Source organism: Mustela lutreola, chromosome 18, assembly GCF_030435805.1.
Source record: "Mustela lutreola isolate mMusLut2 chromosome 18, mMusLut2.pri, whole genome shotgun sequence".
Taxonomy (NCBI): Eukaryota; Metazoa; Chordata; class Mammalia; order Carnivora; family Mustelidae; genus Mustela; species Mustela lutreola.
In genome coordinates, this window is record NC_081307.1 from 18374067 (window position 1) to 18401678 (window position 27612).

The 27612-nt window shown below is 36.8% G+C and overlaps 2 pseudogenes; both read right to left on the reverse strand.

The window, feature by feature from the left end:
• Positions 1 to 884: 884 nt before the first annotated feature.
• Positions 885 to 27612, reverse strand: part of LOC131820678 (ADP-ribosylation factor-like protein 1) — a 136481-nt pseudogene continuing 109753 nt past the window's right edge.
• On the reverse strand, positions 10566 to 10657 carry LOC131820714 (U6 spliceosomal RNA; annotated as a pseudogene).

A 27612-nucleotide genomic window follows, 5' to 3' on the forward strand; every position in this document is an offset into this window, starting at 1 on the left:
AGAATTGTGCCATAGGACACAAAAGAATTGATTTGTGAAGCCCTTCGGAAAACCAGTATTGTTTTTATTTCCTCTATAGACTAAGTTTTCAAGGAAATAAAAAATTTGTTCTCCATAGATACACATGTGAATGCCCACGAATACAAGCCTGTGTGTTATGACAACAGTAACAAAACGCAAACAAAATAGGAACCAAACTTATCCTCTCCACCTCCCAAGCTTCTCCTTCGGAAAAATGATTCCAAAAATGGCCATATATAATTATCTCCTATAAAATCAATCTCAAAATATCAGATACAGACCTTATAACTTCCCAGATTTAATTCAGTATGAAATAATTCTCTCAATAAGATAGCTTTATAAATCATAACCTTTGGACTTGTAAATTTATCTAGTTCCTTCGATTGGGAAAAATTCAAAATGCTGGATTTGTTTTACGGTTCAAGGTATGCGAAGAGACTGTGCAGAGGAATATAAACTAACAATAGATGCTCGTTACCAATCCAGTCCCATATCCCTGCGGGTTCTGGTTCAAGACGTCGACCGTGGGAAGATCGGGGACTTCCCCTTCCAACAGATACCCCACAGCCACAGCCACATGGCAGAAAACTTCCTTTGAAAAAGAAAACTATGATGCGTCTGAGCAATTCCTAAGCATCCGGCGAATGACACAAGGTCCACACAGCAGCAGGGAGGAGAGTCTAGGACACGACTTCTTCATGAAGTACACCATGGCTGCAACCTTCCCTCAGCAGGGAACTCAAAACCCGGAGCCTCTCCCTGAAAAGCGGAGGGTTTAAAGGGCACCTCAGACACCGCCACTTTTAAAACCTGCTCCTGAGAGATGAAGCCACAAAACACGTAGCTTTGCAAACCAACAGGGCTCACATAGCGCCATCTGAGAAATCCACTCTGAAACGACTGAAGCCCTCGGACTCACCTCCTGCCCCGGACCGGACGCTGACGCAGCTGACTGAGATGCACCCAGAGGACTGAATGCGACCAAGGCTCATTTGCTAATTTTAAAGCATTCACCTCATGGGCGGGCATCTAATGGAGCACACATCTAGAGGTTGTTAGCTGGCAGGCACCAATTTTTTTTCTCTTTTTCCTTCTGGTGCCATCTCTACCTCCTCCTCGGCCTGGTTCCATATGACAGGTGTCGTCTTCTTTTTCTTCTTCTTTTTCTTCTTCTTCTTCTTTCTTCTTTCTTCTTCTTCCTTTTTTTTTTTTTCTTTCTTTCTTTTTTTTTTTTTTTTTTTTTTTTTTTGTATTTTTGTTTTCTTTTTCCTGGCTGGCCTGGCCTAAACGCTGTTCCTTTGCTTTACTGCATTCAGTGAGCGCCACCTTCATCTTCTACTGCTGCACCCTAGAGCAACAGTATCTCCCAGAAGGGAGCTTTTACCTGCATTTGGAGTTTTACCTGGTATTTGCAGCTGCTGCCCAGGGACATCCTCTTAATCACCTGGGTCAGGGAGCTTAATTAGCCCTTTTTAATTACCCTGATTAACCTTTCCAGAATACTTGGAGGGTAGACAATCTCTTTGCATTCTTCCCTGGCCAAACTCCAAAGCTCCAGTATCTGCCAGAGAGAAAGTTTTACAGGCATGTGGTTCCCCACATTTTATGTCTAGCGCCTTGGTTTTTGTGGCTGCTGCCCAGTGATGCCCCTTGATCATCTGGCTCTGAATGCTAGGGGAGGAGGGTGGACGTGTGTTCCTGAATCTCATAGGATTGTAACAACCAGAGAGAGTTCTTGGCAGAGTCCATCCCCAGGACACTACACAGACAGCAGACTGAACTCAAGCCCCCAGTCTTTCTGTGGAAGAGGTCTATGTGCTTGTCCAAAAGCTTCAGCCTTCGTGGTAGGTTTCAGATCCGGCACACTTATAGGTGGCTACAGAGATACTCTAGGGAATGGAGGCTAGTGGACACCATCTTTGTGCTCTCTCTCTCTGCTTCCCTACAGCTTGCTTGTATCTCTGAGATAGGAGTTTATACACTCTTCTGGAGCCCCAATTTTTGCCACTGCTACCCATGGGAACTCCAGTTCACCTGTCGCTTGTGGCGAGCAGGGTTGACATTTGTTGTCCCACAGGACTATATATATTTTCATACTTTAAAATCTGTTGAGGGTCTGGATTCCAAACATTCTGAATCTAGATGCTGAATGTCATCCTTCCCTTTGGAACACTGACTGGGCTTGGCACACCCTCCACTACAGGGTTGAGGGCATATTAAAGATATAATAGGCCACTTAAACAATCACAAATGTTTGAGAGACAACCTAGATCTCGGTCAGGATGAAACAATGAGGTTCATCTTCTATTCAAGGTCACTCCTTTAAAACTGAGATGTGGCTATTTAATGCATAAAAGCCAATACAGAGAGTCAAGAAACATGAAAAAACAGAGGGATATATTCCAAAAAAAAGAATATAAAACCTCAGGGGAAAACCTTAATTAATGAAGATAAATAATTTATCTGATTAAAAAAAAGTTCAAAAGTTATGGTCATAAAAGGTGCTCACTGAACTCAGGAGAAGAATGAATACAGTGAGAACTCCAACAGAGAGAAAATATAAGAAAGTGACAAAAATAAGTCCCAGAACCAAAGAATACAATAAATGAATTGAAAAATAAATCCATTCCTGCTTCAATTCCAGAAGGATGGAACCAACATAATGGTCTGGTCTGGAGGTCAGTAGACCCAGTTCTTCAGCCCTGGTATCAATGGCTCCTGAGTCAGAACCTGCCTCTTTGTTGGCTGGGTGTTAGACCAGGTATCGTATGTGCCTCACAGAGTTAATACACTTAGCTTTGAACATGCTACCAAATAGTTCCTAGGACTCTGTCTTAGTCCATTCAGTAGATAGAAAAGTAGGCTAAAGACACACAGAGAAGTTAAAGGGGACAGAAGACCATGCCCTCCTCTCCCGATTGTCTCTAGCATCCTCCCTCCCTTCCTCCTCTGTGTCGGGATCATTGGAAGAATTAGAGGCACTTGCAGAGATATTGTGTTCATGGTCTATTTCTTACCTTCGACAAACAAAAAGTTATAAGTTGTCCTTTATCATGTCCAGTATTCAGAAGTTTATGTTCCAATGTTGAGGCACTGTGTATGGAAGCATAACCTACTAAATGCATTGATAGCTCACACCTGTTGCCCTGACTGACCTTACGGTTCATTCTCTGAGCTCAGGTACAAGCCATTAACTTGACGCTGTAATTTATTTTCCTATGAGAGTATCTCAGACATTCCAAATTACGGACGTGAATTGTGCTGTGAAGAACACACTGGCCCTGAACTCTTAAGACATCCTAGAAACATAATGGATAGGCTGGTCTGTTATGATTGTGGTAAATAAAGGGTCTGGCTTGCTCTGGGAAAGCAAGCAGAAGTTATAATTGCCAGCTGGCATAACAGACTTCATCACAGACTGCCCCAAAAGGGGAAGTTTGATACCACCTTGTCTTATACAAAATCTTCATTGTTAAGCTTCTCCATAGACTCTCAGAAGAGTGGATGGGGGAAAAAAAATGAAGTGAGTTATTTTTCATAAATCTAACCTTAAGCAGAATTGTGCTTATTTGTTAGCTCAAGAGAAGAGGTTATTGAGAATTAGACACAATGTGGCTTCAGGGCAGGTGTGGCTTCAGATGATAACTGTAACTTCACTGCTATTGCCACTTGGACAACCAAATCCGACATTGCCAGCCATTCATGAGAGACTTACATCTTATAGAAAAGGTTGGGTTACACAACAAGGTTGTTTAGATATTCCCCCAAGGGCTTGGAGATGGTGCCCCAAAGGCACCTGAACTCCCAGACCCATTGTCAAGCTTCATGTCTTTATTTTATCACAGGGTTGTCAGTCCTCAAAGATCACCACCTCTAAAAGTGGAACCCCCAGCAGGAAACTGCCTAACCAAAAGTAACACAATCATGATATTTTATGCATAATTACAACTCCTCTTCACATTATCATTATTTAAACTGTTTGATAATTCAGCCTTTTTTTTTTTTTTTTAGTTAAGATATTTATTAGTGTTTATGCAAACAAACTGCAACTGCAATTCAAAAATAGGAGGGTCTTTTCCTCAATAAGAGTACATTCTTGGGACGCCTGGGTGACTCAGTTGGTTAAGCAGCTGCCTTCGGCTCAGGTCATGATCCCAGCGTCCTGGGATCGAGTCCCACATCGGGCTCCTTGCTCAGCGGGGAGCCTGCTTCTCCCTCTGCCTCTGCCTGCCATTCTGTCTGCCTGTGCTCACTCTCTCCCCCTCTCTCTCTCTGATAAATAAATTTTAAAAGTCTTTAAAAAAAAAAAAGAGTACATTCTTTGGTGGGACTCAATTTAAATAAGAATTCCGTACAAATAGAATATATACTTAAGACAAGAAAGCAAGGAAGGATTTTACATTACACTGAACATTTGGTTCAATCATGATGAGTTACCCTCCCAACTAAATACTCTGTATATTTATTACAAATATTGCAGTCAGCAGTATATGTCAACAATCACACATTTTTAACATTTAGTAGCATGAAGCACACTTAACACATTTCCAAAAAGAAATGTGATATAGTCTTCATTACAGAGGTGCAGACGTGATTGAATGATTGTTTTCTCTTTAATGTTCCAGTGAACCCTTCCATTGCCTCATCAAGGCCAATGCCTTTGGCTGCTGAAGTTTTGAATAGTTGCCATTTTCCATCCTTCCACACAGGTAACCCAAGTAAACTTGCCATCTCTGAGAGAGTCATGACCTGTTCGGTGTCCTATTTACTTGCAAACATCACTAAAATGGATTTCCTCAACTCTTCTTCCTCCATATGGCAACTAATTCTTATTTGGGAATGCCAGTTCAGTCTCCATCACAACTACCTACTCAGAAATGATTGCATCTGTGCAATATTAACATGTGCAATAATAACACCCCCAGTATGGCCTGATACTTTTCTGTCCTCCTAAATCCTGGAGTTGGAATCCAAGGCTCTTGTATGTTACCATCTCAACTTTAAATCCAATAGTAGGAATAGTAGCAATGACTTCTCCAACCTATAACCTATATGAAATTATAGTTTTTCCTGTTCCATGGAATCCAGCTCGTGGGCTGTCTCCACCTCCCCCTCTGGATGCAGTTCTTGCTCCTGCTCGGGCTCCCACTCCAGATCCAGCTACCCTCTGCCGCCAGCTCCAGCTCTGGCTCTGGTGCGGTTTCCTGGGAAGTCAAGCACGCCAGCACCTTTCATGTCAGAATGGCCAATACAGCATTATTTTGACTTACAAATCTCAGAGGTATTCTCTCAGGTTAACAAATTCTACCTTTATTTCAGCTCAATTTTTTTTTTTTTAATTTACGATAAAATAAGTAGCATCAAGTACCACTTAACTCCATTCTAGGGGCTGACATGAATAACCAGATTTTCATTTTATCCTGTATCTTCAGAAATCATCCAGCCACATGAACACTTTAAAACAACAACTTTAAAAATTAAATAAATAAATAAAACAATCTTTTAATGGAAATGAATGCACCAATATATATAAGATTGATATAAGATGTGCGGTTACAATTATTTTTATTTTATTCTTAATGGTTTTTTTGTATTTTCCAATTTTCCAGAGTATAAAGAAGAGTTGTTATTGAAACTGTAACTGCCTTTTGAAAACATACACATTTAATAATATGAAATTACTACTATATTGAACATTCTAAAAAAAAAAAAAAAGATGAAGCTCCAGCCGGCCCCATGTTTCTACTCTATATATCAAACCACTTAGAAGGTGCTCATTGACAAGTGCTCTGAGACCTTCTCAGGCAGCAGTTAAGTAAAAACTTTAATTCACCAATTACAACAGGAAAAACTGAGTTATAGGATAATTGATTTGTCTAAGATGCACAGGTACTCTTGGGCACTCCTGGGAAAATAACCCATGCTTAACTCCTATCATTTTGACCACTCCACAATTTGCTCCAAGACTCTCTGCATTACCGTTAGAGAGGGCATGGCATGGAACCACAGTGAAAAAAGTCTTGACTTCCCTACCAGTTCTCTTTCCTCTTTCATCTTATAAATTGATGTTTGCCTTTGTCATAATGATGCAACTAACAGAAAGACTTTTAAAAAGCTGTGTTATAAAAAGTGTTGCTGCTTTTGTTTCTCAGAACATCAAATAATGAGTCTAATATTTTCGTTGGCTTGGGATTTAGTTTGGCTTATTTCCAAACTGGCTTTTTTTTGGTCCTTCGGTATCATATAAAAACAACTTGAATCTAAAAGTCACTCACAACTAAATGTAAGATTATTGATGTAGCTGCACAGGAAACCCAAAAATGGGTATTGTGTTGAAAAGATTCATGCATTTTTACAAGAATAAGTAGCACTTAGAGAGTATTTAGTATGTGTCGAGCAGTATTAGCACTTTACATGTATTAATTCATTTAATCCCTATAACAACCCCAGCAAAAGGCAGATCATTTTAAATCCTCATTTTAAAGAGAAAGAAACTGAGACACAGAGTGAGTAAATACTAGCTAATTAGTAAAGCAACAAAGAACTGACCGGAGGCAGTCTTGGTCTATGACCTGCGGTCTTAACCACTGAGCTGGAAGTGCACCAGCACCTGCAAACTGTGCTCTGATTTGTTGATCTTGTCAGACTGTCTAATGTAGTGAACAGGACCCTGGGCTTTGGTGTCAGACTCAGTTGTTCATGCCCAGTCTGCCACTTACTAGCTAAGTATCCTTAGACAAATTATTATTATTCACTTTCCTTAATTTAATACCTAATTTTTACACAATTTTTATAAGGGTTAAATTAGATAAGGTTTGCAAAGTGTTCAGCCAGTATAACCACACATTAAGGTTCCTGTACGTGGTTCTTAATAGAATTTGATCTACTTTCTAACATAAATTTTGCCTCAAAGATAGCATAATACATTTAGAATGTTTATAGTCAAATGAGAAATTTTCAAGAAGGCAGATTCCCTTGTTTCTGAACTGAAGAAGAGCCAAAAGCCAAGATTTAGCTGAAGTTGGAAAGTTTTGCAGATCTCAAGCGAGTAGCACTTTCATCTAGTTCTTTTATTTCAGAGCACGGGAAATAACCTTACTGGAGTGTTTTTAAACTCTTTTTTGCTGCCAAAAGGCAGAAACACAAACAATGCACTGCTTGTAATCATTGCCTCAAGAGATCTGTGAACAAAATGAAGAAAAAGAACTGGCAAGAAGGACTGTGCTGGACCAGTTCAATACTATACTGTTTTTGGAGTGAGGGGAAAAAGGAGCAATTTCTTCCATGAGAACAGCCAATGCACATTATTCTAGTGAAAGTACTTAAACACACAGAATAAAGACAGAACATAAAAACAGCAAATTGTTTTAAGAAAAGAATGAACTCCTATGGGAACAAGATGTTCTGGTTTACTTCTGTACCCGTAGAGCAGAGATTAATGCTGAGAAGGAATGTCTAGCACAGGGTCTGGCATAGAACAAGGAAGGGGGTCAATTAACATTTACTAGATAAGAAATAAAATAATTTTCTACACAAAAACCAAACCTCCTTTCAGGAAAGACAATTACATATTTGCTTTGATTTGCTCTTGGACGTATGTCTTATTCAGCTAAAGTCACAAAGAGAGGAAGTTTGTTTATAGAAAATTATTGCCAACATATGTAACTATTTGCTTTATTAATATATATTTCAAAGCTTAAAATTTTGTGGAGAAGAAAATTATTTTCTCTTTTCAAATTAGTAAAGTTTGTAACTCTTTCCTGAATAATTCTGAAGACTGCAGAGTGCAAGGTTCAGATATCAGCAGAGATGATGGATACAAAGTGGATCAGATAGTTTTTGTTCCCTAAAAAACATTCTAAACCTGGGGATTGTGATGGTCACTTTGTGTGTAAACATGGCTAGTCAATGGACGCAGATTTTAGGTCAAACACCAGTCTATCACTTTGAAGGTATTTTTTCAGGTGAGATTACCATTAACATGAAAATCTATAGACACTGAGGAACGCAGATTACTCTCCAGTAAGTTGGTGGGCATCATCCAATAAACTGAAGGCTTAAAAAAAGACTAAGGTCTAAGGAAAAGGGAATTCTGCCTCTATACTACCTTTGGACTCAAGTTGAAACATCATCTCTTTCCTAGGTCTCTAGTTCGACAAGGTATTCTGCAGATTTCAAACTTGCTAGTCCCATAATCACATGAGCCAATTCCTTAAAATAAATCCACCCTATATATAATACTATATATATCATATATATTATATATATGTCTTATATACATGCACACATATATACATACATATGTATACACACACATACATATAAATACACACATACTATTGGTTCTGCTTCTCTGACCAACCCTGACTTACCCAACAACCTCTATTTAGCTTACAGTTTGTGAGTTGGCAATTTGAGCCACCTTTATCAAAGTAGCTCTGACAATCCCAGCCACACATAGCTGATCTTGGCTGATCACTTATACAACTGCAGTCAGCTGCATGGTTGGCCAGGGGCTGGCTGGTTTACGATGGCTTAACTGGGATGACTAACCTCTATAAAACAGGCTCTTTCATCCACCAACAGGTTAGATAACGTTTATTCACCTGGTGGCTAGGCCAGCTTCTTAGAGAAAACAGAACCTGGAGGCCCAGGCCTAGAATTTGCACAAATCATTCCTGCTGCATTCTGTTGTCCAAAGTGAATACAAGGTCAGACCAGATCCAGGAAGGGGCAAAATATGTTCTACTTCCTGAAGACAGGAAGCCCAAAGGGATTATGACAATTTGCAATCTATCACACAGCTGAGTTGAAGTTCACAGAGTGTTAGTGGGTAGGAGACTATTGCTGCAATGGTTAATCTCCATATATACTCTAAGAGATGAATAAGATGTTACATATGATGTTATACTTGACCTAAAGGAGCTTATAATAAGTGAGACTATGGGAGGGATAAGAATAACAGTAATAATGGGAAACTGATATATGTAATAAATGAAACTATTAAAATCCTAAAATGGGAAATTTAAATTAGGTCAAATAGACAACAAGACTTCGTGGAGGACATAATACTTGAATGATTATGTTTAGAGAAGTCCATGATAAACTAACATGTATGCTTGGAAGAATACCACATTTTCATTTAGGTAATTAGGATATAAAATATTCTATTGGTAACTTGAGGTAGTGATGAACAGAACTGGTCTTTGAGTTAAAAAGAATTGAGTTGGATGCTTGGCTTTGCCACTTACTAGCTAAAAGAAACTTGCATAAATTATTTAACCCCATTACTACCTAAATTCCTTATTGTTAGACGGAAAAAAAAATAGTACCTACCTATTATAAAGGTTGCCTTGTGTGTTAAACGAAGTATATGTAGAGTTTGACAATAGTATCTGAATGATAAGCATTCAGTAAATTATGCTATTATTGCTACACTTATTCTCTTAAATAGTCATTATTACATATTTTGTTTTTTAAACTCCAATAGAGACAATTATCAAAAACTCTTTTTAGTGTTAGAAATGCAAAAGTTAAACCAAATGCTTAAATAACTGCTTCTCCTGATCTTAAAATAATGAAAAGCAAGAAACCACCGTTCTTGAAAGAAAGAGGTACTCTACGACTGCTCGCCAAGACTGTAGTGTTCCATATGGGGTCCACCAACCCATGGATATCCTTAAGACTCTTTTAGGCTGAAGCAAGTATTATTTCATAATAGTACTGAGACATACTTGCTTTTTCCAGTGTTGACATTTACACTGATGTTACAATAGCAATGACAGGTAAAATGCTGGGAAACTTAGCACACACCAAGGCAGAGGCAGCAAATTCTGCTAACAGTCATTGTATTTTTCACCTCCACGCACTCGTAATAGGAAAACATGTTCTATAGACTTAGGGATTACCTTAAAGATGCAACATACATTATTGAATTTATCAAATTCAATCTTTGGGCACAGGTTATTTTAATATCCTATGTGATGAAATGAGAAAAATACATAAAGCACTTCTGTTGCACATTTAATTGAGATAATCACCTTAAAAAATCACTTCTGTGATTGTTTGAGTTGTGAACTTAGCTGGCCAGTGTTTTCTTTCTTTTTTTTTTTTTTAAGATTTTTATTTATTTATTTGACAGGGAGAAGGAGAGATCACAAATAGGCAGAGAGGCAAGCAGAGAGAGAGGGGGGAAAGCAGGCTCCCCGCTGAGCAGAGAGCCTGATATGGGGCTCGATTCCAGGACCTTGAGATCATGACCTGAGCCGAAGGCAGAGGCTTAACCAATTGAGCCACCCAGGTGCCCCAGCCAGTGTTTTCTTTTCTTTTTTTTTTTTTTTTTAAAGATTTATTTATTTATTTATTTGACAGACAGAGATCAAAAGTAGGCAGAGAGGCAGGCAGAGAGAGAGGGGGAAGAGGCTCCCCACTGAGCAGAGAGTCCGACACGGGGCTCAATCCCAGGACCCCGGGATCATGACCCGAGCTGAAGCCAGAGGCTTTAACCCACTGAGCCACCCAGGCATCCCTAGCCAGTGTTTTCTAAGGAAACATTTTTATGTGTCATCCTTGTACAAGGGCCTTGCTAATCTTCTCTGTATCATTCCAGTTGTATAAGTGCTGCCGAAGCGAGCACTCTAAGGAAACATTTTTAGTTGAAAGAATGGCAAATGAACTACGGTTATTGAGAATTGGGCATTTCACGCACACATTTGCAAAAATTAAATAAAGTGGCTCTCTCACTTCAAGGAGAGTGTTTATTGCCAACAATATATCTCCAGATGAAAGCTTCCCAATACCTCAAGACTTCTCTAATGATATTGGTGATAATAGAAATGAACATGATTTTGGAGTATAATATTTTAAAGTGGGACAATATTTGGAAGATCTGCATAAGTCATAAACCAATATTTTCAAAATGACCAATGTATAACATTACAAAATCATGCATGTATAACAAATCCATTCAAATTTCAAGATAGAATAGTGGGTTTTAATATAATAGTATAAAAGTTTATCAATATAGCTTCAGATTCTACACTGGAAGTAACTTCTAAATCTTTTTTTTTTTTTTTTTTTTTTTGAGAGAGACAGTGAGAAAGAGCATGAATGAGGAGAAAGTCAGAGGGAGAAGCAGACTCCCCATGGAGCTGGGCGCCTGATGCGGGACTCCATCCCGGGACTCCATCCCGGGACTCCGGGATCATGACCTGAGCCGAAGGCAGTCGTCCAACCAACTGAGCTACCCAGCCGTCCCTGGAACTAACTTCTAAAAAGCTTCCACTAGTCAAGTTATGTGAATTATCAAAGAAGAATGCCCATCAATATGTCAAAAAGTTATTAAAATACTCTTTTTCTAATTATATATGTATATGAGGCTGAGTTTTTTCTAATACAACCAAAATCATTAACACAACAGACTGTGTATAGAAAGGTATGAGATCCAGCTGCCATCTGTTAATTAGACTTAAAAAATTTTACAAAAATGGGGGCGCCTGGGTGGCTCAGTGGTTTGGGCTGCTGCCTTTGGCTCGGGTCATGATCTCAGGGTCCTGGGATTGAGCCCCGCATCGGGCTCTCTGCTCCGCAGGAAGCCTGCTTCCCTCTCTCTCTCTCTCTCTGCCTGCCTCTCTGTTTACTTGTGATCTCTGTCTGTCAAATAAATAAATAAAATCTTTAAAAAAAAATTTTTTTACAAAAATGTAAAACAACTCCATTTTTCTCACTATTTTGGGAGTGTTTGGAATATACAGTTATTTTTATAAAAATTATTATTTAAAGTGTATTGAGTTTATAATTTTTAGATGAGTTAATAAATAAATCTTTTTAAATGTCTCAGCTTAATTTCTCATATAGTGAATATAAATAGATATAACCATAATAGCAAAAGCTCTTAGGGGTCCTCAATAATTTTCAGTTATGTAAAGGAGTCCTGAGAACAAGAAGTTTGCAAGCCACTGCCTCACAAAACATGTCACTATCATCTGAAAGTAGTTACTATGGACTAGATCTTTGTCAGTCTCTTCTACCAGCATATAAAGTCTATGAGGGCAAGGATTATTCTCTTTTGTATTCCAAACACCTAGAATATTGCCTAACATATTGTCAGTGCTCCATGAACTCTTGCTAAATATGTTAACTGATTAAGATGTCCATTGAGATTCATGTACAAAGATATTCACTGCAACATTGCTTGTAATAGCTAAATATTGAGAAAATATAAATTTCTACCAATGGGAGATTGATTAAGAAAATGAAGGTATCACCATGAAATGGAATATTATGTGATCATTAGAATGTAAGTCAATTAAGACAATCAAAGGCTATGAGATAATGTTCATGATATATTAAAAAGTTAAGAATGTACTAGACTGGGAGAAGGGGGGTGAGGTTATGGACATTGGAGAGGGTATGTGCTATGGTGAGTGCTGTGAAATGTGTAAACCTGGCGATTCACAGACCTGTACCCTGGGGGATAAAAATATATTATATGTTTATAAAAAATTAAAAATTAAAAAAAGAATGTACTAGAAAAGCATATAGACAGTATCATATTAACTTTATTAAGAAATAATTATGTCTGCCTTATGAGCTTCTAATCATCTTTGTTTTCTTTTCTGCTTTCCATATTTCCTTCAAGCATATAAATAGAAGTTTGAACCATCCACATCTCACAAATTTCTGAGTATATTTCATCATACAGAATGGTGTGATAATAGTTTTTATGCTAATAATATGAGGGCATTTTATAAATATTAAATTTTACTCAACATCTTCTATTTATAAGGAGTAACATGTGTGTTAAGGAAACATGGATTTGATTAATCTTTATGCTTTCTTGTGCTTTTATCAATAAATTCAGGAGGCGGGCAATGCAATTCAAAATGGTTTCCATTCAAACAAGTCAAAGTTTTAAAAAGTTGAAGTTCTTTAAGAGGTAACTTGCCTGGAAAAGTCATTTATATATTCCCATATTGATGGTTTAATGAAACATTACTACATATATTACAGGAGAAAGGCATGTATTTGACCTCTGGCAGTTTCAGCAGTGCAATTTAATACTACATGTTGCATTCTGCTCAGTTGATCATTTAAGTGGCAGAACAATGAAAAATCCATCCTACCTTAGAATCAATGAATTGTATCAATTTAGCATCAATTATTAGATCAATTAGCATCAGTAGGTATTATACATAAAAGTTTTATAAATATTTAAAGTCTCACAACAGGTTTACAAAATACAGAATATGGGTAACAGAAGAATGGAGAGTTTGTGTGGCAGTTCATGCTTACATAAGAGAGCATGCCTACACAGACAAATCCAACACAAGAATTACAGATATGAGAGTTCAATCAAGGGTCCCTCTGAAGCCATTATGGCAAATTCAGAACAATTTGACAACATACTGAATTGTGTTTTCTTCATCAATACATTCCATTAACTAGACTTTCTTTTAACTTAGTGAGAAGTGACCAAATTTAATCCTACCACTTAAAGGAATAGAGACACTTTCTTCCTATTGATCTTCTGGTTGTCATTAAAGGAAGTTAACTTCAGGATTAGCATTTGACTTCAGCATGGCTCTCAACATGAAGATCTACTGTGGAGGTTTTCTTGGGCTGCAGAGCCCAAAAAGATATGCTGAGAGTTCAAATAGATGCTGATCCCATAAATGACACTAAACTCTAATGCATACTATTGGTTTGATATGATTATTATATCATATGATCATTGTATGATTATATTCATATTTTTATGCTCTGACTCTTTCATCTCACCAGTCTGTGTGTGCTTGGGGTATTATTCTATAAGGAAGTACTTAAATTGAAGAAATACTCAGCTCACAATAAATAATCCAAATAAAGTATATCATGATGTTTATATTTGGCTCTGTCTACTGAGCATTGATTAATAGCCCTTTGGCCTTGTTGATTCATCACCTGAGCATGTTTATTTAAATATATTCCCTCTTCCTCCTTTCGCCCCCCAGGAATCATTTTTTTCACTACCTCCCATATGTATACTTTTATTCTTTTTAACACAGCAATTACAAAAAACTAGTCCTAAATCCTATTTCTCCATGTATGATTATATAAATACAAGATATGCACACTGATAAAATAGTAGATACAATATCTTTAAATCTTTTTCAAGTACATTGATGTGCTGGCAAGAAAATAAGAAATATTAGAATTATAAACCTAAGTCAAACCAGAGACCTGGAAAGTCAGCAGAGCACTAAAACCAAAACTGAGTTGTGACCATTGGACTTTTGTCAAATTCAGAGAACCTTAACTACAACTTTTATAACATGGTAGGTAGGTGGAAAGAAATAGAAAGACAAAGGCCAAGGCTGACTCAAGAGCTCACCCAGCTCTTCAAAGAGTGGGAATCTTGAAATTCAAAGAAAAGAGTAATCAAAATACATTAAGTAAAAAAAGCAGCACCCACACTTTCTATCTGGAACATTTCCCATTACAGAAGTCAAAGAGAGAGCAGTTATCTGATCTCTTTGCTCCCAGGAAGCTAGAGCAGAAGCACATAACCAAAGCTTGACCAATCAGAGATTTTGCCCAGGTCTAGGATCTGGAGAAAGTGATACAAAGCTAGGAGGATAGTAGAGATTCTGTAAAGCCATTGTAACAGTAGCGTTAATAGCACAGCAGCATCAAGGAAGCAGCTATTCAAAGCTGCCTAGATTCAGTGAGTTCCTGCATATTTTGAGTATGGTCCTCAAGACTTGTAATAGATTCTTTTAATATTTCTTCTAGTAAACTTATACTTAAATGAGCCAAAGTTTATTTCTGATATTTGCAAATGAGTACTTCACTGATACACTCTTCCTCCAAACTCAGAAATAATACTGAAATCAGAGAATTCTGAGTGAGAGTCACTCAGAAAAGCCTAAATGTAAATAAAAGATGGTAATCTGGAAGAGGGTTTTTCTCACAATTAACAGTTGCTGTAGATCAGGGATCTATCCAAGGTTCTCAGCTCCATTATAACTGTATGACCTTGAAAGTCTTGTGATCCTAATCTTCCTGCTTTTTATCTTCCAAAACTCTCATAACTATGACTATGACTCATGACCATTCCAATAAACTCTCTTGAATCTTCATGGTCCAGTCACACCCTGACTAATTCACATCAAGAAGAATTATGATGCTCATTTTCCAAATCATAAAACTGAAATTAGTTTAGTAGCTTGAAAGAGTTATCAGTGAGGAACAAAAAGTCTGTCCTAGTCTTTCACAGTGAATGTTGCCTTGTGGTACTAATAATTTGTTTCATTTTGTTTTTATAGAGGGATTTTCATTAATTTTTAAATAAATACACATTCAGCACCTGTAATGATCCCAGCACTTTTCTATATGTTCTAGTTGATATAAAGAAATGGTCTTCCAACAGGCAAGCCTGTATTAGGAATATCTTAATTTGAATGCTGGTTTATCTAATCACTCTGCATGAATTTGGACACATTTTCTAATGCTTTAAGCCTCAATTTCCTTACCTATTAGGGGTGATTCAATCCTAACAGGATTGTAATAAAGGTCAAACAGTAATTGCTGAAAAACAATTTGTTTTTCAATTGCTGAAAAAAGAAAAAAAAGTAAGATGTTCTTCTAACAACTTGGAAACAAGGAAATTAAGATCACTCTCCAAGAATATTGTATCACTTATGGGTGGACTCTAACATAAAAACAGAGAATAGAATGGTGGTGAATGGAGGTGAGGGAACTAGAGAGACATTGTTTAAGGGTACAAGCTGGCAACCAGTAGATAAATAAGTCCTGGAGACCTAATGTACAACATATAAACTTCAAAGTTGTTATGACTTAATGGGTTTAGAGAGATTATTGATCTGGTAATGATGGAAATAACTAAAGCGGAAAGACCAGTGGAGAAGTTATTGTAAAAATCCAATTGCAAAGTTATTTAGGACTTGACTAAGGTTGTTTGTTTTCTGCTCTGTTCTCCTTTTTTCTGGAATAAGGCATCACTTCATATGGGGAGCTGTTTCTCCTGCCTCTCCATCCTATGTCTAGTAGAAGTTGATGTAGTGGTACTCCATCTCTGATTTTTGCTCATGGTCAAGGATTGGGCATATGACCCCAACCAAGGCAGAGTCCTTCAGTGGGATTATCCAATTTATTCCTACCTGAAAGTAAAGCCAATTATCTTCTAGTCAGGGTTGAATTGGGCAGCTTAGTCATATGGCAAACTTTTCTCAATAGCACTGCTGAATTCTAATCATCCATTGTATGAGCTGGTTTTGCTCCATTTGCTGTTTGCTCCAGTCACTCTCCACATCACTACACAATGCCACCTCCATGCCTTATACCAATGCAAGGAATCCAATTATTTCCGGTTCTCAACTGACAGGTCACAACTTGCAACTGTGCATCCATACTCATTTGAGACATTATGGTTCCAAATACTCTTTTTCGATTTTAATTAAGTCTGATACAAATTGATATTTCACTCAAAAATCTTTTCAGTGGCTAAAGAGTGGCTAAATATTCTAATTCAAAAGCTAAAAATTCAAATTACACCAAAAGAAAGTGAGGAGTAAGCCTGTTAGACACTGTCAATTTCTTCTTTTTAATTCTTCTATTTCTTACTTATTCCCTACCACTCCCACAGTGACAACATCTTTCTTTATATTTACTCCAATGATTTTAAAAAAGGCACCATTTAGCAAATTTTTTCTCCCCCAACCATATTTGAAGAAGTACATGCATAAAGATATTCCCAGGATATCAAAATTCCAAGTGCCAGCATTCCATACAGGAAATTCTTGAACATATGACAAACTGTAGTATGGAGGAGTCTTCATCACCAAGAAGAGTATCTCACAAACATTTGGGTCAGAAGCCCATTACACATCCGGCTCCTGGGTGGCTCAGTCAGTGGAGTCAGACCCTTGATTTCAGCTCCAGTCATGATGTCAGGATTGTCAGTTAGAGCCCTGAAGCAGGCTCTATACTGGGCACAGAGTCTGCTTGAGATTCTCTCTTCCTGGAGTGCCTGGGTGGCTCAGTGGGTTAAAGCCTCTGCCTTCAGCTAAGGTCATGATCCCAGGGTCCTGGGATCGAGCCCCACATCAGGCTCTCTGCTCAGCAAGGAGCCTGCTTCCTCCTCTCTCTCTCTCTGCCTGCCTCTCTGCCTACTTGTGACCTCTGTCTGTCAAATAAATAAATAAAATCTTTAAAGAAAAAAAAAAAGATTCTCTCTCCCTTTCCCTCTGCCTCTCTCCCCACACTCTCTCTCTGGAAAAATAGTCCACTATACTCAAAAGTTAAATGCCTCAAAGAACTTTTGTTTATTTAATTAATACTTGTTGATATTTACCATACTAAAATCACATTTAAAAATTAAAACTAAAAATTTTTCAAATACTAATTCAGTTTATAACAATAATAAATTCATTACATATTAACATAAGTAACATATTTTATGAAAAATATCATTCAAAACAAAAAGAGAATAGTCAGAGGAGCCCATTATTTTCACATATTTCACACTTCTTTAATATCTTGTTTAGTAGAAGACATCTAGATCCTCCTATCTGCTTCTGTATTCAGTCTGTTTTACCACTCCACTGTATACTCAGAAGAGAAGAAGGAAAAGGCAAATGAACTTCAGATATTGTTGTGAAAATGTAGACTTATTGGATCCACTGAAAGGGTCTCAAGAATTTCCAAGGTTCCCCAAACCATACATTGAGAATAGTCAAGCTACACTATGTGCTGATGGCCCAAAACCAAATTCTAAAATAAGAAAAGTTTGCTTTCAGTTCACTTCAAATACCTGGTATCCAGAGTCCTCATGCTCTCTTCTGGTTGCCCAGAAATCCTTATCCCACTGTGACTCCAAGATGGGGCTCTCTTTCTCTAGGACCACATGTTCTCAACTTGCCCATTTCTTTAAATCAAAATATAATATATTCATTCTTTGATAATTCCCTGAGGGTCCAAATAGGTAACATGCTAGTTTAATGAACTAACATTTGATGGCTGAGCCATCAAATGTTATACATACATTAATTGTATACATTAAATGTATGACAATACATTGTATTATCATACAATAACATATTTAAACTCCGTGCTTCAGTGTCTTCACCCAAAGGAGTTACTCACATGTGAGCGTATCCAGTGGAAGGGTTTTTGTGTCATTTTCCTCAGATACCATCACTTTATCTCCCTGTGCTTAGTACTAACCTTGTGCACAATAGTGCTGTGAATATTGTCAGGTACATATGTGAGATATTTGAATACATGCTTAGATTATTTTGCATCCCTTGGTAAATGCCACTTTCCATCAAAGAAAGTGCACAAAATCTAGACGAAGAACAAAAGATACCAGCTAAAAAGCAGAACAGCAAAAATGCAAATTCAGAAATAGGAAGAAATGCCGCAGCTACGACATACAAAGACAAAAAATAATATTACCACTTAGTAATTTTCAACTTAACTTTTTTTAAGAATAAAAATCAATACAATTTTTGAAATCATTTACAATATAAGAGTTCTTAAAATTATAAGCATGATACAACTACTGGTTGGGAGAATATACTATTTTGACATCTCATCTATCCAAAAAAAGGAGAAAATGGATCTGGACTGGTTTCACCCAGTCACTTGAAACCCACAAAAAGATGAAATTGAGCTACTGATTTACGGTGTTAATGAGCATCAATTCACACATTGCCTCAAGATAATGAGGCTACATTCTCAGAGTGTAGGATGGGTAATTAATGCTTCCAATTACCATGAATTTTCAGAGGAACAATGGTTAGGAACTGCCACAAGCTATGCTTTACAGTTTGGAGTAGCCAAGGGAGAAAACCTCTCAGAAAATTTTATATCACTTTCTGTGCTGGAAGACACAAACCAAACTATGTAGAAAAATATTTTTATTACGTAGGAAACAAAAATATTCTTTCCTAAAGCACTAGGCTTATAATATCTATTCAAGCATAACTAAAGGTTTCACAAACTCTAGTCCCATGTGGTGGGTCTGTTCTCCTGTAACTTGATCCATTTTTAACTCCAGACTCTTTCCATGGATTGGTTTCTAATTTTGTAAAATCCAAGTGTACAGCAATATGAAAATTCAGAACAGGCTCACGAGTTTTGCACTTCAGTTACTGAAAGGGATGTTGCCTTGTTAATCTCAAAGGATTGGCAGAGCAATTTTATCACATTTTCTGAAAAAATCTATACAGATTTAAGGTCGCGTTCTGGATTTAATTGAAGTAACCTTTTGTACAATCTAGCTTTAATGAAGTGCAATGAAGTTAAACTCCATGGGGGCCATTAATCTGAAACACTCCATTTAAAAACTACAAGGGGAGTTTTTAATAAACAGTGTGAACTAATGCCCATGTGGAAAGGTAATTGAGAGGGAACTGGTGTCTGGGCCAGATTGTTATTAAACCCTTATCACAGGTAAAGCTAAAACCCCCAATGGCAAGCTGCCCTGTGATTTATATTGCCCTTCTCATCCTAACTTTAAAGGAAAGGCTACGTTTAATAATGAAAAAATCCTGTGACTAAGCTATAAAATAACTGAGCAATTACTTAGAATAATTTATACAGTGCAATACACTGACCTTGCTTTAAGCATAAAATCTACAAAATAACTTTGGCAATAAAACTGTGAACTACTAAAAGGACTAAAGGTTTTAACCATTTTTATTGTGTGGTGCCTGGGGGAAACATAAATACATATTACACTCTAATCACAGGGCTTAAGAAAATTCATAATTTTTTTTCTCTTAAAACGGCTTTTCAGAGAAAAGTTTGCTCAATTTGGCCAATTGCAAATCAAGATTCCAATGTCCTTGCTTTAAAAGGATTACATATAATCTCTATATATTTTTTCTTTACATGAGAATTCTGCCTGACTCTCCTTTAACTCCTAGCCATCACCCACAGAGGAAAACTGGCAAGAACTTTTCTGTATTACCCATTTAAATATTTACTCTTTCAAAATTTAAAAATAAATAAATAAATAAAGAGAGAGAGAGAGAGAGAAAGAAAGCAACTGGCCTCTATTGCAATAGTAAGGATTGATGCTATCTCCCCAAACCACCGAAGCAAGGATGCTTCTATTTCTGAATAAGAAAATAATACTCCATCACTCAGCAATCCACAATCAATGTTTCCACTTTCCATGGTGGCTTTCAAAAACAAAGTTCAGCTTTTATTCTGAACTGGCATCAGAGCAGTATATAAGCAAGCATGACATATTACTCTAGCTTTCTTCAATTTTTCAATCACCATAGCTGAGCAAACACTTTTTCTCTGAATGCTCTGAATTCATGAAATGATTCCAACAGATTGTCTTTCAAATGACTCCAAATTCCATGAAATCCAGTTGATTTCTGCGAGATTAGAATATCAATACATTGAAAGCCTGCAGAACCAAATCATCAAAGCAGCATCTTCTCTCAGGAATACAAAAACTCTACTCTTACATTAATTTACCTTCCATAGAATTAGCTAGTTTATCTCCCAAATGAGAATCTTTATTCTCATAGGGTGGCTTTACATAAACAGATGCCAAAGAAGAAACCTTCAGTCTAAAATACTGTCTGAATATTCCACCTTTATTACTCCTTGAGCTACAGGTATAAAAGAGCTACTGTTTGAAAGCAAAAAGGTTTTAAGGTATAATGCATTACAATATTATTAGTCTTTGAAATAAATAAAATCTTTAAAAACAACAACAACATTATTAGTCTTTGAAAAATACCTAGCAAAGTAGGTAACCCATCATCTGGAGGGACAAGAAAAGAATGGGAAATATGATAGTGGCATAGGAAAATTTCTAGGAGTTCTAGTCCCAGTGATGCCCTCCAGAAAATAAGCTCTGGAGACCTCAGAGAGGCATGGACTCAACTCAAGTTATCTGAGAGAGGGAACAAACTGGGGTTGCACATAGTCACAGAATAAAGGGTGGAATACTGAAGGAAAAAAAACAGAGAGAGAGAGAGAAGATAGTGCCCCAATTCAGGACAGGGGCCTTTATCTTGTCCCCAGAAGGCAGATTGAGTCTCAGAGAACAATACAGCTATGAACAAAAATCTGATTTTAAACTTCGCCAGAGGCAGCCAAATTCCCAGATGAACCTCACATTCTCTAGGACAGTAGGGAGGCTTTCTGAATGGGAGATATAGCCACCTCCCTTCAGGATGAGGAAACTGCCTTAAAAAAGAAACTAAGATTCCACACATTTAATTTTATTCTCTTATAAAATTCCACTAAAACTTCATGACAGGAACTTTTCAGGGCCAAGACCTACAAGAATGGAAAAGAAACCAGAGCTGGAAAGCAGAAAGTCATGTGGTAATTGATTGGTGGACCAAAGAAAGACAACTCCTTGGTCAGTACTAAAGAAAGCCAATAAACAATTTGATTAAAACTGCAAGATCCTCAGAGGTCTGTGAAACAATATGCCTCCAAAGTGAGGTGAGGGTGGGGGAATGTTTAGAAGTCTTTCTAATTACAGATGTCTAGATTCCCAAAGAGGAAAGTAGAAGTGTAATCTTTTGAGATAATCAAATATACCAATGAGATAGTAAGGGGTTCAAGATGGCATCAAAGGTAGACCTTGAACTCTCCTCCTCCCACAGACACAACAAATTCATAACTACATACAATAATTTTACTCTGAAAGGACTTAAGAACTAGGTGAACAGGGCCCCGCCAACAACAAAAGACAAAAGAGACTCATCAAGAAGAGTGGGAGGGGCAGAGACAGCCTTGTCCAGCACTCTACTCCAAAGGAGGCAACACTTCAATGAGGAGGGATGGAACATAGAGAACTCTCCCCTGAAGAGTGAAGAGATTATGCTCCAATAAGGGACCCAACTTGGTGGCCAGCACTGAAAAGACAAAACCCCAATACATCTGGTATTAAGAATCAACAGGATTAAGACCAAGAGAATCATGGGAAATAAAGACCCAATCCTTAAAGTGTTCACACACAAACATACTCACCCTGCGATATAGTAAAAAAGTAGCAGATTAAAAAGCACACAGACCATAATCAAAGGAAACCCAATAATTCATTTTAAAGTGCCTGCCAGAAGGATGGGAACCTATAGGGACTTTATACAGGGATAAAAGCAGGGGCACCTGGGTGGCTCAGTTAGTTAAGCGTCCAACTCTTGGTTTCTGCTCAGGTCGTGATCTCAGGGTCATGAGACTGAGTCCCGCATCAGGCTCCATGCTCAGCTCAGAGTCTGTTTGAGATTCTCTCCCTCTGCTCTTCCCCCTGTCTCATGCTCTCTTTCTCTCTCTTAAATTAAATAAATAAATAAATCTTTATATAGGGATAAAAGCACTGGTAAACACCATTTTTGCATCTCTTCCTAACTTGTTGGTGACAGAACAAATGAATGTAACTTTTGGAGCTTTTCCTCTAGCCTGCTAGTACTAGAAGGCAGGCTCTGCATACATACCATAACTGGCTGATTGAGCACTCTGCTCCATGTCATCCCTGCTTAGCATCCAAACTATAGCCAGAACAGATAAGTGTTCCAAGCACCATCTACCTGGTGTAGGAGCTGTAGCTCTATCACAACCATTTGGGCACATGGGCCCACCTGAAGGGTTCCCATTGAATGCCTGCCTCTGGTGGCCAGGGGGATTGCACTTCTGGACCATAAAGAATAGCTTCTACACAAAACTACTCCTTTATGAGTGAGGGAGATAGCTGTTTTACCTAAGGGATACAGGCAAACACAGAGAGAAAGGCAAAATGAGTAGACGGAGGAATATGTTCCAAACCAAAGAAAAAGGCCAATCCCCAGAAAAAGACCTTAATGAAATGAGATAAGCAACCTGCCTGATAAAGAATTGAAAGTAATGCTCATAAAGATGATTACTGATTTTTGAAAAAGAATAGGGGAACACAGCAAGAATGTCAATATAGAGATAGAATAAAAGAAAGTAGTAAACAGAAGTTATAATTGAACTGAATCATATCCTAGAAGGGTTCAAGAGCAGAATAGATGCAACAGAAGTGCAAATTAGTGAGCTGGAATACAATTTTAAGTTATATGCACACACAACATGGGAGCACCTAAATATATAAAGCAAATAATAACAAAAATAAAGGGAGAAATAGAGAGCAATACAATAATACTAGGGGACTTTTATACCTGACATAAATCAATGGACTGATCATCCAGAGAGAAAATCAATAAGGAAACATTGGCCTTAAATAACACATTAGACTGATGGACTTAAGAGAAACATAGAAGAACAAATGACTTAAAACTGCAGAATTCATTCTCTTTGAGCACACATGAAACATCCTTCAGGATACATCATATGTTAGGCCATAAAACAGTTCTCAATAAATTAGAGAAGATTGAAATCATATCAAGCACTTTTTCCAACCACAACAATATGACGCTAAAAATCAATTACAAGAAAAATACTGTAAAAAAAAACCAAACCGTAAACATATGGAAACTAAACAACACATAACTAAATAACCACTGGGTCACAATGACACAAATGTAATGATCCAAAGGGGCACCTGCACCCAAATGTTTATAGCAGCAATGTCCACAATAGTCAAACTGTGGAAAGAACCCAGATGTCCATCAATAGATGAATGGATAAAGAAGATGTGATAGATGATACATAGATACATACACAGTATGTATGTATGTGTGTATATACATATGCATATATATATGTGTGTGTGTGTGTGTGTGTGATGTGATATATATACACACAATGTAATATTACACAGCCATCAGAAAAAGAAACCTTGCCATTTGCAACGATGTGGATAGAGCTAGAGGGTATTATGCTAAGCAAAATAAGTGAATCAGAGAAAGACAGTTACCCTATGATCTTACTGATATGTAGAATTTAAGAAACAAGGCAGAGGATCATAGACAAATAGAGGAAAAAATGAAACAAGACAAAACCAGAGAGGGAGACAAACTATAAGAGATACTTAATCTCAGGAAACAAACTGAGGGTTGATGAAGGGGATGGGGTAGCTGGGTGATGGACTTTGGGGAGGGTATGTGTTGTGGTGAGTGCTGTGTATTGTGTAAGACTGATGAATCACAGACCTGCACCTCTGAAACAAATAATACGTCATATGTTAATAATAAAATTAATTAATTAATTAAAGACTAAATAAATAGCCAATGGGTCAATGAAGAAATCAAAGAAAAAATTAAAAAACACATTAAGACAAATGAAAATGGAAACAATGTTCCAAAACTGTTAAGATTCAACAAGAACAGTTTTAAGAGGAAAGTTTAAAATGATATAGGCCTACCTTAAGAAATAAGAAAAATCCCAAATTAAACAATTTAACTTTACACCTAAAGAAACTAGCAAAGGACAAAAACCAAAGTTAGTAGAAGGAAGAAAGTATAAATATCAGAGTGAAAAAAAAATATATAGAAACCAAAAAAAATAGAAAAGATCAATGAAACCAAGAGCTGGTTCTTGGAAAAGATTAAAAAAAAAAAAAATTAACAAACCTTCAGCTAAACTTGTCAAGAAAAAGAGAGAAAACACAAAAAAATAAAATGAGATATGAAAGAAAAATTACAACCAATACAGCAGAAATACAAAGGATCACAAGATAATATTATGAACAAGTACATGTCTCCAAATTAGACAACCTAGAAGAAATACATTGCATCTTAACAGACTGATTACTAGTAATGAAATACATAGCATCTTAACAGACTGATTACTAGTAATGATTACTAGTAATGGAATCAGTAATCAAAAAACTCCCAACAAATAAAAGTCAAGGTCCATATGGCTTCACAGGTGAATCCTACCAAACATCTAAAAAAGTCAGTATCTAAGCTTCTCAAATTATTCCCAGAAAATTGTAGAGGAAGGAATGCTTCCAAAATCATTTTGCAAGGCCAGCATTACCCTGATAACAAAACTAGACAAAGATACTACAAAATAAAGAAAAGAAAGAAAGAAAATTATAAGCCAATATCAGTGATGAACATAGATGCAAAAATCCTCAAAAAATATCACCAAACCAAATTCACAATACATTAAAGGTATCATATGCTATTACAAAGTGAGATTGATTTTAGGGATGCAAGGATAGTTTAACATCTGCATATCAATCAACATGATATACCAATTTAATAAAATAAGGGATAAAAATCATATAATCATCTCAATAGGTTCAGAAAAAATATTTGACAAAATTCAAAATCCATTCAAGATTTCAACAGGGCACCTGAGTGGCTCAATGGGTTAAGCTTCTGCCTTCTGTTCAAGTCATGATCTCAGAGTCCTGAGACCCTCAGCGGGAAGCCTGCTTCCTCCTCTCTCTCTCTCTCTGCCTACTTGTGATCTCTGTCTGTCAAATAAATAAATAAATAAAATCTTAAAAAAAAAAAAAAAAAAAGAACTCTCAACAAGGTGAGTAGTGAGAGAATGTGCCTCAACACAATAAAAGCCGTATATGAGCAACACACAGCTAACACCATGCTCAATTGTGAAAAGTTGAAAACTTTTTCTCTAAGATTAGGAATAAGACAAAGAAGCCCACTCCCGCCACTTTAATTCAACAAAGGATTGGAATTCCTAGCTTCAGCAATTAGGCAAGAAAAGAAATAAAAGACATTCAAATTGTTAAGGGAGAAGTAAAACTGCTTCTATTTGTGGATTACAGGATACCATATGTAGTAAGTCCTAAAGACTCCACCAAAAAACTGTAAGAACTAATAAATGAACTCAGTAAAATTGCAAGATAAAAAAATAAATATACAGAAATTTATTGTTTCACTAATAACGAGCTATCAGAAAGAGAATTTAAGAAAACAATCTCATATACAATTGTATCAAGAAGAACAAAATACTTAGGAATAAATATAACCAAGGTGGTGAAAAACTTGTACTCTGAAAACTAGAAGACATGGATGTAAGAAATTGGAGATAGCACAGATAAATGGAAAGATACATGAAACTAATGGATTAGAAGTAATATTATTAAAATGCCCATACTACCCAGAACAACCTACAATTTCAATGTAATCCCTATCAAAATACCAATGACATTTTCATAAACTACAATAAATAATCCTAAGATTTTCATGGAACCACAAAAGACCTTGAGTAACCAAAGCAATCTCAAGAAAGAACAAAGCTGGAGGTATCACGATCCCAGATTTCAAACTATACAACAAAGCTATAGTAATCAAAACAGTATAGTATTTGCACAAAAAACATATACATAGATCAATGGGACAGAATAGATTGCTTAGGAATAAGTCCACATTTATATGGTCAGTTAAACTATGATAAAGTTTCTGTTGTAGCAGAAAGAAATTTCTTCAATAAATAGTCCTTGGAAAACTGAATAGCTACATGGAAAAGAATGAAATGGACCACTTTCTTACAGTAAACACAAAAATAAATTTAAAATGGATTAAAGACCTAAATGAAAAATCTGAAACCATAAACTACTATAAGAATATATAAGCAGAGGCGTCTGGGTGGCTCAGTGGGTTAAAGCCTCTGCCTTTGGTTCAGGTCATGATCCCAGGGTCTTAGGATCAAGCCCCTCATCGGGCTCTCTGCTCAGCAGGGAACCTGCTTCCCTTCCTCCCTCTCTGCCTGCCTCTCTGCCTACTTGTGAGCTCTGCCTGTCAAATAAATAAATAAAATCTTAAAAAAAAAAAAAAAGAATACATAAGCAATAAGTTCTCTGACAAAAAGAAAAGTGCTATTTTTTTAGATATGTCTCCTCAAACAAAGACAACAAAAGCAAAAATAAATGACTACACAAAACTAAAAAGCTCTTGCACAGTGAAGTAAATCATCAACAAAACAAAAATGCAACCTCATACTGAATAGAAGATAGTTGCTAATATTATAGCTGATAAGGGGTTAATATCCGATATATATAAAGAACTCATACAACTCAATATCAAAAAAATAAATAACCTAATTTTAAAATGGCAGAGGACTTGGACATTTTTCCAAAAAATACATAAAGATACCCAACAGGTATATGATGCTCAACATCACTTATCATCAGAAAAATATAAATTAAATGAGATACTAGTACCTTATACCACCAGAATAGCTAAAATTTAAAAAAACAAGGAATACCAAGTCTTGGCAAGGATATAAAGAAAAGGAAAGCTTCATGCACTGTTGGTGGAAATGTAAATTTGTGCACCACCATGGAAAGCCTGTGGAGATTCCTCAAAACCCTAAAATAGAAGTGCCATACAACCCAGCAATTCAATTTCTGGGTATCTAACCCCCAAAATGAAAACACTAATTCAAAAAGATACATGCACCCCTGAATTTAGCACAACATCATTTATAATATCTAAGATATGGAAGCAATATAAATGTCTACTGATAGGTGAATGGATAAGGAAGACATGGGGTGTGTGTGTGTGTGTGTGTGTGTACATATACACACACAATAGAATATTATTCAGCCATATAAAGAATAAAATCTTGCTATCACAACAGCATGGATGGATCTAGTGGGTATCATGCTAAGTGAAATAAGTCAGACAGAGAAAGTTAAATACCACAAGATTTCAC